Consider the following 16,063-nt stretch of genomic DNA (forward strand, 5'->3'; position numbering starts at 1 on the left):
GCATACAGAAACACAGCCATTAAATAAGAAACAGTAGTTTTGTAACTTTAATTGCTAATTAAAAGTATACTTTGTGTTCTGTGACCTTGAGGCTAGGCATTCAAGTGCTAAAATGTGACCTCTATTTGACAAATATTATTCTGATGTGACCTATATTTCACAGATATCATTTTAATTGGTCTCTAGCACTTACAGCAGCATAAAATATTTTTTTCCTGAATCTCATTCGTTGACTAATGTCTATTACATCATTAATTTGTATGTAGCTGTGTTGTATTTTTTGTGTTGGGTAGATTTAGATGCCCAGAATTGCATTGTTTTTCCCTTGAATATTTTAGACATCTCAAAGTTTTGCAGGTTTAGAATAGTTAATTCAGAGGAAATTATAGATATCATAAAGAAGAGAGGTTATTTCTCATAAAGGGTCAAATTCTGAAAAAAACCAAAGGAGTTTAACCATGGTTAATGCATGCAATATTGAGGCTTTACTGTTCTGAATGTGTTTCATAGGCAGGAGTGTTGAAGACTGTGCTCCACTCTGATAACATCTGCAAAAGCAGATATGTATTCTGACTTCGCTTATTGTTTAGCTGCACAGCACTTCTTTCAGTTATGTCCATCACTTAGCCTGGCGCAAGGGTTCATCACTATGAAAAATGCTAAGACTGTTTTAAGTGATATAAAAGGAACTTCAGGCTTTCAGAGAGGAACCCAGGACTTTAGAGAAGAGGATGTCTTGTGATACCACAGGTTGTAGCTTACATTGATGATCAGCTCTAATTTGGACTAGAGTTTAAAACAATGAGAGATGGAATCCTAGAATCTCAATGAATGTGTGAAAAAGTGGGAGCAAGATCTTCAGCTCTTATAAATTTGTGCATCTCTAATTGATTCCAGTGCTCACTTATACCAGCTAAAGGTCTGAGTGCTGACTGGTAAAGAAGACAAGAAGTTCTCAAGGGATTGCTGTGGAGCAGGTGGATATTTTTCATCAGGCTACCCAGCGCGCTGAGCGTGAACAACAGCTGCTTGGGGAAGAGCTCTAAAAATGGACTCTTGCAAGTCTCCAGAACAGACTTTAAGGCAGAGAGAGAGTGCGTGTGGTTCAGCAGCCAAGCAGAAAAATATATTTAAAAATCACTATTCTCTTTACTAATTACCTTTGGGAACCCAGGAGAAGTGACACTTTTACACAGTAATCAGCAAAAAAGTTCTGTGGTCTCATGCAATTTTGCTGGGTTGATACAATCCTAAATAAGGTGTCTTTCAGAGAAGATTTCTTAGAATCCCTGCAGGAAGAGAAAGAAAAAAGTCTGAAATCCCTCCTGAACTGAATTTCTGATTTTTAGTATTTCTCCATCATCCCAAGATTTGGGATCTGACTAGTCAGCTTTTAGCTGCAGCAGCTTTTTTTTGAGGACAGTCAGGAGTGAAGCTGAACTTGGAGCATGGTGTAACTGCATGTTTCTGTACCAGCCATAGAAAGAAAATAAAAAATCATTTAGATAAAATTTTTGCTTTTCTTGAATTTTAAGGAGCCAAAGCTCAGAACAGAGTCAAATTGAGAACATTTTCTCCTAGATCCAGGTAACTTCAGTTCCTGAGAGATAGTTTCTGTGCTTGTGAGATGAAAGGTCAAAATGAGCAAAAGAAGTCAATTTAAGAAGTGGCTTCTTGAAAAGATAAGGCTGTCTTCCTCCTTATATGCTTATCATGTAGTTTAGTGTCTACATAAAATGTCCTTAAAATATTCCCTTTCACTTTGCTGTTCCTAGGGAAGGTTTTAGAAAACCATAGTAGGATTTGGGATTTCTCAGTAAAAGGAGGTGAATCCATTCTGCTCCCTGCAGCTCACTTTTCCCATGTGTAAAAGCAGGTTAACAACGTTTATTTGACAAAGAGCTTTAGGGCCACGTTATTATCTCAAATGCTTTGTAACCGGAAACACCTTACCTAGTTATATTTTTACCATTACTGCTAGTAAAGCTAAAAAAAGAAAGGGAACAGTAATAAGGCAGCCAGCATTTACCTTCAGCAGTGCTTCATGCCTGACTCTCCATGCCTTCTCATTTACAAGCGCAAGAAACAAGGGACAGTGTGTCCAGTGTTTCTGCCAAGGATCCTCATATTTGTGGCTCTGGACTTTAGCTGCCAACAGGGCTCAATGGCTCTGCAGTGCCGGCCAGGCCAAAAGAGATGAGAATTGACCTCATGACTTTAAAAAAAAAAAAAAAAGGGAAGAAAAGAAAAGAAAGAAAAAAGAAGTTTCGTAGAAAAGGAGAGAACTATTTGCTTTCCTCGCCACTCTGTGTGACAGCGATTTGTGGGGAGGTTGGAATCGGGGATCTAATAGGAGAGAAAGCAATGGCTTCTGTGTTGTGGTCAAATCAAACTAGAGTTTCAAGAGCTCTTGAAATATTTCTATTCTAGGAGCACATTTTGGGGGTTTTATTTCAAAACTGTTCTGCAATATTTTTAAGAGACTCCCATATGCACCAGGAAAGCTGTTCTATTGATGTTGATAGGTTGCTTATCCATTTCCTCCAAGGCTTGAATTCACTGGGCAGAAAAGTCTCTTTAGTCAGTTTTTCTACTGAGCCGTGGCGTGTTCTCTGTTGGGAAAGGCCATGGTTTTATGGACTGTGTTAGAAATCCAGCATGAGAGAAGGCAATGTACTTTCAAAATGTACAGTTGTGAAAGAGCTGGTCCTCTCAATATTTTTTTATGCTTTGTTGTTGACTGCACCCTTTTCTATTCCATCTGAGAAAGAACCCTAGAAAACAAATGAGAGGTTTGGAACTGCTCAGAATATTTTAATCAAAAAGACTTTTTCAATTACAAAACCATTTTTCCCCAATATTTCAAAAATCAATTTTGATTACGTTTCTTTTTATAAAAAAACCCAAGGGAGATTAAGTGCTTTGATTGTGTCAAAAACCTATTTCAATTTCTGTGGGAGGAGCACTTTTAAAAATTCCAAATCAACATTTTAGCAATGAAGCACAAACATAAGGATATTCTTATGAGCTTAAAAAGTTGAAAACCAGCCCCCAAGATATTGATGGATCTCAAGCCAAAGGAAAATAAAAATAAATTCCCAGAAAATGAATTACTAACATTGTCATCATAGCCACTAGTAAATATATGGTGCTGGTTTTCAAGGACTAAAAATCTTTTGTTTTGAACTTACTGACATTGGCTGATCCAGCATAAATGCTGAGAGTAGAGAAGGGCTGCTGCTGCCAGACAAAGTCTTAGGCTGCTGCATAGCTTATAAGCATGAGGGATATATCGGACATACTTATTTTGAATGTGTCTCCTTCCATGTTTCTTTTCACCAAATGTATTTTAGATGCACACCAAGAACAAATTCAGTAATTCAGCGTGCTAAATTTTAGAGTCAGCGATTCCCCTGTAACATCCGTTGTATTAAGGTCACCAGGAGGAGAAATCCAATCTCTATGGTACATGGCATGAAGAAGAGAGAGGGAGCGCTTCGTTCCTGCCTCTCTCTCTTGCTTTCTATTTGCTGCCCTGCATGCCTGCTCCCCATTCCCCCTGCAGCCCAGGTCTGGGCTGTTCAGCCCCATGGCTGCAATCTTTGCTGTGATCCATGCTGCCGCAGCCTGAGGCTCACAGCTGTGCCCAGACGCCTTCATGCCTTTGCCGTCATCATCTCTCGGCTGTTTACTCTGTGGCTTGGTGTTACAGAGGCTGCGCCATATCGTATGCATGTGCTTCGGTTTTGTGGAGCAGATGCTGCCTGACACTGGCTTTCTGAATTTTGTTTAAATTCTGCATAAGGGGGATCTCCCCTGAAGTTTTGTTTTCCTCTTGCAGTCAGTCTTTCCTGTGCTGCTGTGTACTGCACACGGAGACTTTTCCTTCCAGCACTGCAGACCTGCTGATGATTGCAGTTTGCTTGTTTTTAATACAGACTATGCCTCCCTCCTCATCCTTCCCCTCCCTGTGATGGTTTTGCCTGGGGAAGCAGTCCCAGCTAGAGCCCACAGTCTGATTTTGTCCACTCCTCCATGTACTGGGAGGTTTCACTTCAAACAGTGTGAAGCTCTTCTTGCTTCTCCCTGCAGCTGTGATAATTTTTCTTTGCAGTGTATTTTCTGGATACAGCCTTTCTGTTGTGCATTCATTTGAGAAAGAGGATCCGTGACTTTCACGTGTTAAAAGTCTTGTTGCTGAAAAATCTTTCCAAGAGCATCAATAGGGAGCAGCTGTGGAGTTGCATCTGGATGCAGGTAACACGAGTGCTTGTCCATGCAACCTACCAGTATTCGAGCTCTCCCTTCCGGAGCTGCGAGAGATCCCTACTGCCCACTGCACCAGAGATGATGGTCTGAACTCTCTGAATCTGAGCAAAGATGAAATGCTGCTTCTCTTTCCTCAGGCTTGGTTTTGGGGAGGTTGTGTACCAGCAACTCTTATGTGTCTCCCAGCTGTGTCCTTTGCTTCCACAAATGAGGTTTACGTGTCATGTAATGCAGCAATTTATGGCTGAACGTTTTGGTAACAAGTAGTCCTGTCTGCAACGACTGCTTAGCAGTTAGGACTCTGGTAAGTTAATCTAACAGTCCCGGTGATGGTTTTTAGGACATTTGCAAGAAATGGCCAAAAGTGCCTGAGGAATTTAAGCATCCTCTGTAGGCCTTGCATTAGGAAATAAGCCGTTTCCCTGTTACCTCAATGTGGTGACCATGCTGTTCCAGACCCCATCACCTTTATTCTTTCCGTGTCCTCATAAAACAAAGACATCTGTCCAAAGTAAAAGAAATTTGATTTCTCCATGGATTTATTCTGGAACAATCGTGTCAGCTAATTGTCCCAAATGAGAGACAGCCTGATTTGCACAGGAAGTCCAGAGATTGCTGGGTGCTAATACCTCTAAATGCTTTAGAAAAATCTTACCCTTTATTTTCTGGCTCTCACTGACTTGACTGTTAACCTGTCTTAATGAACAGCTGAAGACAGAGTTAGGAGGTAGCCTGAGTTTGTGGGTTTTTGCCCTTCAGAGGTTGTACTTAAAAGGTAGAAAAACCAGATCCGCTTCTTGGTCTAATCTGACCCATACTAAATCATTAACCATGTTAGTCTCATCCCCTCAGTTTAGATGTGAGTGGATGCTTATTAATTTCTTAATATAGGTTTGCTTTTAAATGATTCCTATTCCGTTTCATCGTTTTCATTGCACTTTATAGAAACTTGGCAGAGGCCTGAAGGACCTTTACTCTCTCCAGCTTGTCACTCCAGATGGCTTTGCATTTCCACAGCAGATGAAATGCTCTGGTCATGGCAGTGCAGTTGCATGCATTTACTAATCCGCTTTGCCAATCTCCCGGACCCTTGTAGGATGCTTCTGTGCACCACATTTGAAGAGTTTGCATTTAAATTGGCTTTTGAAATTCATGTTTCATTTTCTTATTTTAATTACTGTCCCTGCTGCTCTCATATTTAGTTATTATGCTCTGCTGGAACAGTTAGGGACTATTCAGGTTTCTTGTGATTTTGGTAATAAATTTAGATCTGATATTATTGCTATTATACCAGGATCTAAATATCTAATTAGTGCCTCCCATGTTTTTTTGAATAACACAAAACATCTATAGTAAAAATAGGCAAAAGAGTAGTATCTCCACTTTACTGATGGTGAACTGAACTCTGAAAGTTTAACGGATTTGTCTCGAGATGCTCAAGAGACTGTGGCAGAATCTGGGACCTCCATTTTTTGTGGCTCGTATGACTTCTGCTTCATAAATTCAGGAAACCCTGTGAGAGTAGACCCACAGCAGGAGCTTGGAGAACCAAACTTATGCCTGAGAGTCAGTAAAATGAGATTCCTCACAAGTGCCGTTTCACTAAAACAGTGGGGAAATGTTTCTGACTATTAATTTACTTTTCATCTCCATTAATATATTTGAGTCAGAAGTGGTATGAAATATTGTGCCATTTGCAACTGAATTGGAGTTTGGACTGTGTCCGGGTCAGGCAGGGAAGTTGTACTCAGCACATGGAGCCAGTATATTTCAGAAACTCCCCTCTAGGCACTTAATGGGTGGCAAACATGCTTCATATTCATGAAGTGTTGTTTTTCTGAAAAACAGTCCTATTATGTTACTCTGAAATATACTTACTTAAAATTATGATCCTATGGTGTTTCTCCGAGTCTGTCTTTGGGTAATCCTCTGGCTTTTGCCTCAGGTCTTGGTGTATGACAAGTGAAACCATGCTGTGACACCGATGGCTTCAATTTAGTACGCCTGTTTTGTAGTACTCAAAGTAAAGCTAGCAAATTGATTCATGCTCTGATTAGTGGGTTTGCTACTTTTGAAGTACTTCCGTACCTCAACAGATCACATCTCATTCCACTCTCAGGACCAGACGCCTTTTTCCATTTGCCTAGTCCCTAAAAATGCTTCAACATTGCATGCAGGGATGTGTATGTTGAAGATGCTCTGCTTTGACCTCTCTGGGGTTGTTTAATACATTGCACAAGACTGTGAAAAGGGAGGAAAGCACTCCTGAATTTGTACTTCCCCAGGAGAAGTCTTGCACAGTCAGTATCAACAGCTTGTGAAAACAACAGAGACCTGGTACGTGGTATAAGCAGATCTAGTAGGCTGTTTGTCTTTCTGTTTCTCTGAGACCCACGGCTCCTGGCAGCAGCACAGGAGGCATAACTGAGTAAGAGGACATTGCTGAGAAGCTGTAATGAAGAGGGGACTTGAGTGGTTTAAATTTTCGCTTATACTTAACGCTGATTTTTGGCTGTTGTGATGTTTAGAAGGGGAAATGTGGGCATTGTATTTTCATACCACTTGTGCAGAAGCTGTGTGGGACCAGGTGGGACCAGCTGTTGTGCTTTGCAGTGAATCATGTTGCAAAAAATGAATGTTTAGAAATTGCACGTCAGTAAGGAGACTCGCAGTCTTCAGCAGGGCTGAGAAACTGCTTGGCCACTTGGCTCTGTCTTTTTGTAGGTCCTTACTGACGCATTGTGAGTTCAAATTTAGTACTAGAATGAATTATTCACCACTGAAGTGAAAAAAAGAATTTTTAGCTCCAAGTTTCAGGCAGTTTTCTCCAGCCCTGATAGTTAGAGGAAGCCCTAGTTAGATAATTAGAGGTGCTGTAAGCGTTCTTAGTTGAATTCAATTATAATTAACCTGGGGCCAGAAAAAAGGAAATCTGAGTATCTCTGAGAAAGGATAAACATGGTGGGGATCTCAGACCATTTTTTTAATCCCTTGTTTGTGTAGTATAGAACTTTTAAGACGATTTCAATCTTTATTTTGTGTACCGGATGATTCCAAGCAGAGGAATTATTTATTGCTGCGGTTGCATTTTTTTTAGCATGTTTCCTTGATAACAGACCTATTCTAGTTGATAAGCTCCAAAATCCTCATTCCTCATCCCTCTCCTCCAGTGACATGTGAACCTGCCAGAAGATTACAGTTGTATTAGGTTAAGTGCCTATGAAAAGGGGAAGAGTTTTAGCCAACTAGTTCCAAACTTCTCCTGTTGCAATCTATAGCAATGCCATTACTGTCGGATCTAACATTGTGGCTTAGCCTAACCCTTCAGTTATGCACTCAGAAAGTCACAGCCTGTCAGAATAGCATTGGTGTCATTTCCAGCACCTCGCCTACCCACTGCCACCTCAGATCATGCCTGAAATATTAACTCATGTGCTCTCTTGTAGTGATAAAGTGAGGGTGATCAGCTAGTTGTCAATCAGCCTTTCAATCTCAGCTTCTAGCTTGCTCATAAATGATACTCCCATTAGCTAAAACAAAGTGGGTGTTTTTTCTCATATTTCTCATCTATTTTCTCATCAGAGAGAAATCAAAGATGACACATCCATGCTCTGAGCTTCAAGATGCTGCAGACTGGATTGCAGAAAGCCTTCTTCAGGTTTGGGGGGGTGGCTGCTCACCAGTCTCTGCCATGGCTCTCAGCCTTTACTTGTGCACATATTCACATTTAGGAATGACATCCACAATGTTGCTGTAGAAAAAGGATACATCTCCATGTAACTAAACTCTCAGTATTTCTCAGCATTCCTGCTAATTACTAATGACAGAAACTTTGTCTCTAGAGCATCACAATATTTTGATTTGCATTTTTCTCACCAGGAGGAAAGTTGACAATGAGGGAGCAGTCCACTCTCTCAAGACACCTACCGTCAGGAAGAGAAATTTTCCACGACTCCAGTAAAACACACAAAGCACTCAAATTTCAGACAAGATATTGTTTGTTGAATATTTCTTTCTGTCTGAGATAAAGGGAAGCAAACTAATTTTAAAATTATATCCCTGGGGGAAGATAAGGATACCAGGCTTATTGGTTACAATGAAATCCCTTAGCTATTTAAGCAGTTTAAAGGAGCCTTAGAGTAACTGTAAAGTCAGGTCTCTGTCAGGTGCCTGTGTTTAACTTTTTAGCTAAAAAAAAAGGAAAAAGAAGCGTTATGTAAATCTTCTGAGCAGCACATGCAATAACATACTCTTCATGACAGAATTAAAGCCTGGGAAAGTGTGGAGATATGTTGCTTTGTCAGGGCTTGTGCTTTTGTAGGTATTCTCTGAATTCAACTACAGTGTACAACTTGGTGCTCCACTTGGAGCCAGGATGTCAGAGCATGTCACGTAACGCATTGTGCTGCTCCATCTTCTGCTAGCAGATAGCTCGGAGCTGGATCACCTCTGAAACGTACTGCTAATGTGGTGGGACTCTGGGGAGTGGTAACAGTGTTTCATAAGCTGTTTTTAATGTTCTTGATTAGTTTGGTATCAATTACCTAGTGATTGTTTTTTGTACAAATCCAGGATTTTACACATTTGGATTAAGTTTATACAGTTGTGCATTTAATTTGCACGGTCTGTTAGCAAAACACTAAACAAAATTCTTTTGGTCAAGTTGTCATCAGACTAATTAGAGTTTCTGTTTAGTCTGAGACCACAACGGTGGTTGGTATCATCTCAGAGACTGGCCTACTTAAAAATACAAAAAGGAAAAATAAAGGTAAGAATCATGAATAGGGAATCCTTAGTCCCAGCATGCATTTGTGGGGAAGGAAAGAAAATACTCTGCTCTGACACAGCCAGTCCAGAGATTTCTAATAAAACTGGAGCTGTTTCACCCTCATCAGTTCTGTCTTCATGACACTAAACCTTTCAAAATCGACTGTAGACTTTATTTTAGAAATTTCCACCTAAGTGAAAATGGTAGCACTTCTGATTCTTTCAGGCTAATTTGCAGTGTGATTATAGAATAAATTCAGGTGTATTAATGAGAGACATCTCCTGTACTCTCTGCTTCATTTTATGGTTATTTAGAAACAACGTATGGAACAGTTACCATACTCACAACCTAGAAAGATAGGGGCAGTAGCAAAGCTTGTGAGCTAAAATCCAGTATTGCTACATGCATGAAATCATAGATAAGTGTGACAGGATGTGACATCTAAGATACAGTTTGACTTACCAATGAGGGACAAAGCTAAGATAAGATGTACTGCCTCTGGAGAGAAAAAAAAAAAAAAAAGAGAGAAGAAAGATTCACTGTAGGAATAATTTTGATTTTTGAAAGAAATCACAGTGCTTCAAAATGATTGTGCTATAATGGTTATAGCATCAAAAGCAAGGATAAACTCCTGGGAAGACATATTTGCAGTATTTCCATTTAACCATTTCAAGGCAGGTGGGTGGATAAAATACAGGAATTGCCCACAGCAATGACTTCCCTTTCAATACATACAGTTTACTCATGGTCTCCATGTGGTTTATAGGGCTGGGTAGCCTACATCCATAGTTTTTCCCCTTCTGAGACTTGCTGTCTCCCAGTAACCCCAACTTTTATAATTGACGCCCTTGTTAATAATTGTTTTCTCTCCCTCTCAACCCCATTGTAGTAAATGTCATCTAAAAAACTTAGTGCACAGAGAAGGCAAAGAAATACATGCATAAGGGAGCGTGAGGCTGTTGGGTTTTCTGTGTGATAGCAACAGTGCAAGTACTGTCACTTGCGTTCACTTCCGCTCTGCACAGTATGAATGACCATATGAACCTGGGGCAATTGAGATCTGGACCCTTTGCCTTTCTGATTTGGCACATCAAGAATTTGTTCATTACAAAAGTGCTAAAAGTCATAATACCGTATTCTAATGGGGAGGGCTACAAAACAAGCAAAAAAAAACCCAAAGAAAAGGCAGCTTACAAGATCACTGAAATGTTGGTGTTGAAACTGGTGTGTGACATTGATATACATAGAAATGATTTAACTCCACTGCAACCCGCAAAAGGCCCCAGTGACCTTGCTGAAGACACTGGAGCAGGGTCAATCTGAGCATAGGCAGACTGATACCTGTGAATACTGCTCAAAAAGCCAAATTAGCAAGCACTTTTGCATGATCTGTCTTGCTGCCTGGGCATTTTCCCACAGTGCTTGGAGCTCTGATTAAGGCAGTCAACCATAAATCACTAAGGCACATGTCAATGAAGCCCTTACGATGCCACTGGGGATAGAGGAATCATATCCTCTTATTGCTTTAATCGTGAGGCTGGAGTCCATTAAAAATCCATTTAAATCTATGAACTGGTGCTAGTTTTAAACTGGTAATTTACGTCCAGTGGATATTAGCAGCATTTTTTTCCCCTGTATCTGAACTATTGCCAAGAGCTGCTCTAACTAATGTATGATATTCATGTTCAGGCTTACACAATATAATCTCCTTCACTTTCTGGGTATATATCAGCAGGCAGCAGTAATGGGCATTGTCTGAATCAAAGCCTCTTATAGAAATGTTGCAAACCAAAATGAAAAGTCTGGAATAGCTCACTGTCAGTATACGGAAAGTATTCCAAACTGGGAATTGATCAGTGGATTTTCTGCCATCATCTTTCAAACTGCGTTTTGGAAGAACTCGGGCAAAAATTCAGTAATAGGTACCTGATGCCCAACATTCACCGACGAGGATGAGCTGTACAATAATAATAAACCAAATGCTTTTAACAAACAAGGGCAAATTCAGTCTAGTTAATTACTTTGTTATTTTTGGAGTTTGAGTGTTCCAGGGGCAATCTGTCCTTGTACTCATCTGATTTGCAAGACACAGTAGAAGCTCTTCTCCTCCATGCCAGCACTTTTGCATGGTGGCCTTCAAAATTAGGCAGCCAGCCCTGCACTTCTAACTGACAAAAATCAGTTTCTACAAAGGGGTCCAGTTGAAACAGTGCAGAACTGGTGTATATTGTACTGTATTAAGAAACACTAAAGAAGAAAAGCAACAGCAATGGCACAGCTGGCACCTGTATTACTGTGTATACACGCAAACAACGTAGAAGCAAAGACAACTTGGGCAGATGTATCCCGAGGCTGGGATGGTTCTGGCAGCTTCTGGGCAGGGTCATGACCCATTTAAAGTAATCTGACTTTTCCGCTTTGTACTGTAAAAAGCCTCTAACCACTTTATGGCAGTTTCCATTTCAGTTTTCTTGCAGAACTGGACTTTGAATCACAGAGGTCAATGTCTTCTCATTTACTCATAGTATTAAAAAATTCTGGAATTTAAAACAAAGGAATGCAAAATCTTTTGTTCCCATTGCCCATTTTCCACTCTTAAATGATGTTCCAAAGTCCTGAGGACTGCGGGTCAAACCTTCATCTCTAGTCACTGCACTTCCTTTGCCTTCTCCCCCTCTGCTCCACAGGTCTGCTGTCCGCCTCCCCATGGTGCAACCAACTGAGCTGCCAATAAAACACAGGTGTACCCCCAGCAAGTGCCGCAGGGACACGCTGGGGCAGAGAGGATGGTTACCTATTCACAGTGCATCTGTCTCCAGCTATTTCGCCCATCTGTCACAGTGTCTTACTACTAGCAGGTGAGCACCTAGCTCTGGAGGGCTACAAAAGCAGAAAGGAAACTGGCACTTGAAGGGTGATGAGATAAGCATAATATTGGATGTAAAGGTGTGGATCACAGTTGGAAACCCATAAAGGGATGTAGGAGCAAATGTTGAAAGTTGTGGTGAGGGTTTTTGTGCTCTGCATTTAGAAATGATCATCAGAGAGCAATGAGGCTGTCCTGATCAGCCAGAGGCAGACAAAAGAAACCAAGTGAAAACAGGCAAAGGCTCAAACGTTTCTAAGCCAAAGTGCTGGTCTTTATTTTTTTCAAGTGAGACTAATTAATTCCTACTGGATATCTGCCAAACTATTTACTCTTACTTCTGGTAGCAGCAGCCACAGAGGTAACCAGAAATCTCTAGGTAGTACAGGTGTTTGCTAGCAAGAGCAGCTGTTACTATTAGAAAAAAAAGAAAAGGTTTCCTTCAGTTTCAGCTTCATAACCCAGATGACAAGTTCTGAAATTAATTAAAAAAAAAAAAAATCTCCAACAGACACTTCATCAAAACCTGGCTCATTGCTTGGCTTTGTTTGCAGCTGTTTTGCTCCTTCTGGGGTTTGGCACGGGATAGCTGTTGTGGTGGCTGCGTTCACCCTTCTGCATGTCCTTTTTCTGGCTCACCTTCCATTCAGAAGCCAGGTTCTTTTTTCCCTTGTTTTGTGCTCATTAGTGCAAAAGAAGCAACTGTGCTGCTGTCTTAGCTGATGCCTCAGCTAGACAAAGGAGAACAGCTTCCTTAGGCGGATGGAAGGTGTTTGTTTTGTACTAGGTGCTCACTTGGGACAAAGAGTAAACAACAAAACTAACTCCTTCCCCCCATCCTAACATTTTTGTTAGTTTTCTCCTATGAAGGTTCTCCTTTAAAGTGGCAAGATTTATTGACTGGACTTGAAGGCATCCAGATAATGCCTCAAAAGGCAAAATTATACTTATGTCAGCAGCATTAAGGGAAGTTAAAGTTGTGGATATAAGCAATCCAAACTAAGCCAGGAAGCTTCTGTTTGATTCAGACAGCTTATAGCTGGCTATCACTGAAGTTTTCTTTTGACAACTGCAGAACTATATCCTTTTGATTTTTCATGTACAAAGTCCTGCAGTAGTTCGAAGGTGAGGAGCAAGATTTCATGCGTGCGACTGACTAGAGAGAGGCAGAAGCATTTTGAAATTATTCAACACAAGTTATGTTTTATTCTTACTGCTTTTCTTTTTAGCACCCGAAATCAGTGCTGATGTCATTCTTGTGTTAGCTGCTTAGTTTAGTGAGAATAAAGGACAGCTAAATTGGGTCCCTGCAAAATGCAACACCCAGATGGCTGAAAAGACAAGTGAAGAAGGTGCTGAAATGAGAGGCTTTTGTCTTGGGTTTGAAAAAGAAATAAAAATCAGGCAGCATACAAGTAATACACATGACCATAAACAGAAGTGAAGTTCATTTTGAGCCTGAACTTTGCATTCCTTCACATCAAATCGGGCAGGCAGTATTGCTATACTTATTCTGTGTTAAAAACAGAAGCAAAAGCAAAGCAATGCAAAGAGAATCAGACCTCAAGGAGTCTCTTTGGCAGTATTTCAGTCCTCAGAGATAGTTTTTGCCGGTGAAGTGCATTTCACAACCTCTGTGCAGGCCAGGTGGTATAAGGGACACGAGTTCTTATGGTGATCCTTTGCAATGACCTCCTAGCCAAATGCTCAAGTGCCAAGGAGCATCCCAGGTTTTGTTTCTATCCCAGATCCTGGATATTTCACTGAATACATTTCGACCCCTTGTCATCACAACATTATCACTGCAGAATGACAGCAGGCTAAGCCAGTAAGTTAACCTGGATCTTGCTGTATGAGACATTACAACAGAGGCGAGAGTAGTGGCTACCAATTGGGGGACCACTAATCTAATAATTATCAGGTAATTACACAGCCACAGTGAGCCAGGTGTGGCTGCTTTTAGAAATGTGGAAAGGTCATGGAATGAGTACAAAAGTACATGCAACAATCTAAGTGCAGCCTCAGGGAAGGCACATTCAAGCAAGCTACTGAGAGCCTGAAGAAAACCAAGTTTTCTGAAAGCAGAAGTCAGACGAGAGAAAGAACGTGCTCTGACCTCATCAGAGAATTTTTAGAATAAAATGTCTGGCTCACTGAGAGGATGACTCTTATCTTAGCACATATTTATATGAAGAAATAGAGAAATAGAACTTTGCTTTAGTATGTGCTGCCAACATCGCAGGAATGGTGGTAGTATCGTGGCCCATTCACAACACAAGAAAACAAGAATATGTACTGGTCTTGAGGGTGGTGGTGTTCCCAAAACAGGTGTCCCTTTGCCCATTTCATACTCAAAAAGGAGCAAGTAATCTTTTTCCTCTTGAATTTGAATAATCCTCTACCATTATCAGCTGCAAGGGAGAATGGGCTTGCTTATTTCCAAAAGTGTTTCAGAAGATGATCTCAGGTGATGGACAGGAATTAATTGCCTAACATTGAATTAGATGCTCCCAAGTCCTCTGAAGTTCCATTGACACCAGGTGTTTCCAGCCCCAGCTTTCTAAAGAAACTGGTATCTGCATAACTGTTTAACAAGGCATACGTACAAAGGGTGGCCTAGGAAAGTTCAACAATCTTGCAAAAAACTGTTACAACATTGCTTGCATCAGTTTCCACTATAATTAACAGATAAATATAGTTGGAACATTCTGTTGCCTTCTGAATCTTGAGAACAGAAGGTGTCAGCAGTAGCAAAAAGGTCTCCACCTAAATGAAGGTGAGGGCACTGCCAGTAACATTTACCTGTACGCTGAAACAGAGATGCATCTGTTTGCCTGCACTACACTTGAAAAGTTCATTTCCTTGAAAGGGTAAGTGCTCTATAGAAACACTTGCATGCCTTATGAAATCTGCAGAATATGTCAGGACTAAATAACATGTCACTAACAGTGCCACAGCCACATCTACAAAGTCTAAGTTACTCAACTCTGACTGAACTAAAAGACTACTAAAGTATGCCACGAGTATTTGTTGATCTGAAGTCACTTAGGCACTTACTCACATGGAATGTCTGTCCAACAACAGAAAAATTACACATCGCAGGAAGTGCAAGATAGTGAACATCAAGATTCACTGATAATTTTCCATTCAGAAGAGCCAATTTTTCTTCGGCTACCTCTCAAAAAGGTTCTGGCTTGTTGCTGTAAAACCTGTCCAGTTCCATCTATGTTGTTACTGGTAAGATAAGAAACAGCTGTTTGCTTACTTACTATCTCAGCAACCTATCCCCTAAAGAAATCTTGCTTAGAACTGTAGAACCAAGATGGTCTAATACAAGCCCCTTAATATTGCATAGTGCTGAAGAACCTCATTTCAGCACAAGGTTATCTACCACACATGCATAATAGGCTGTCTACTTGACTAGATGCAAAGGCAGCGTGTCAAATTACTGTTACATGACCACCAGTACCAATTTAATTTTGGTTCTTTGAGGCTGGCAGGAAAAAAAGGTCTGCAAGTTATTTGTAGAATTTTTCTCCCCATTATCCAAGGAAAAAGACAAAGCTACAGAGCAGACAGAGTTCTGAGTATCCCTTTGGCTTGCAGGTTTTGAATGACCACAGCTCAATTAACATTGACATTCGAGGTAGGCATTCAGTTCCTTGCAAATGTCACACATCTCCCATGTGGTTTCAGCCTGTCTATTGAAATTCATTCTGCAAGGCGCTTCGGCAAACTTACAACACACATCACCGTCTCTCTCACCAGCATTAAGGCGGATGCTTTTCAGGATCACCACTGTATTATTTCACTCTTGAAAACTGCTTTCACTTTGTACCTATGAACAGAGGGTCTGACACTGCATGACAGACCAGATTCAAGAAAACCTGTTGATGCTGACTCATTTAATACATTTTTAGGCACTTAGTAGTTTAAATCCATTGTCTAACAAGCAGCTCATTTCTTAAGAGATATGGCCAGCATGCACGTTCACATGGCAGCCACAGATACTAAGAACGAACTGAAAGACAGCTGAGTCTGCCCTATGTTTCACCCTCGGTAAAGTCAGTAACTTTCTTGATACAAGGCCCAACTTCAACAGGCATTCTAACTACAAAACACCAGTCCTGATTCAAGTCATCCGCAGAATTTGTGTGGAC

Source organism: Gavia stellata, unplaced genomic scaffold, assembly GCF_030936135.1.
Source record: "Gavia stellata isolate bGavSte3 unplaced genomic scaffold, bGavSte3.hap2 HAP2_SCAFFOLD_61, whole genome shotgun sequence".
Classification (NCBI taxonomy): Eukaryota; Metazoa; Chordata; class Aves; order Gaviiformes; family Gaviidae; genus Gavia; species Gavia stellata.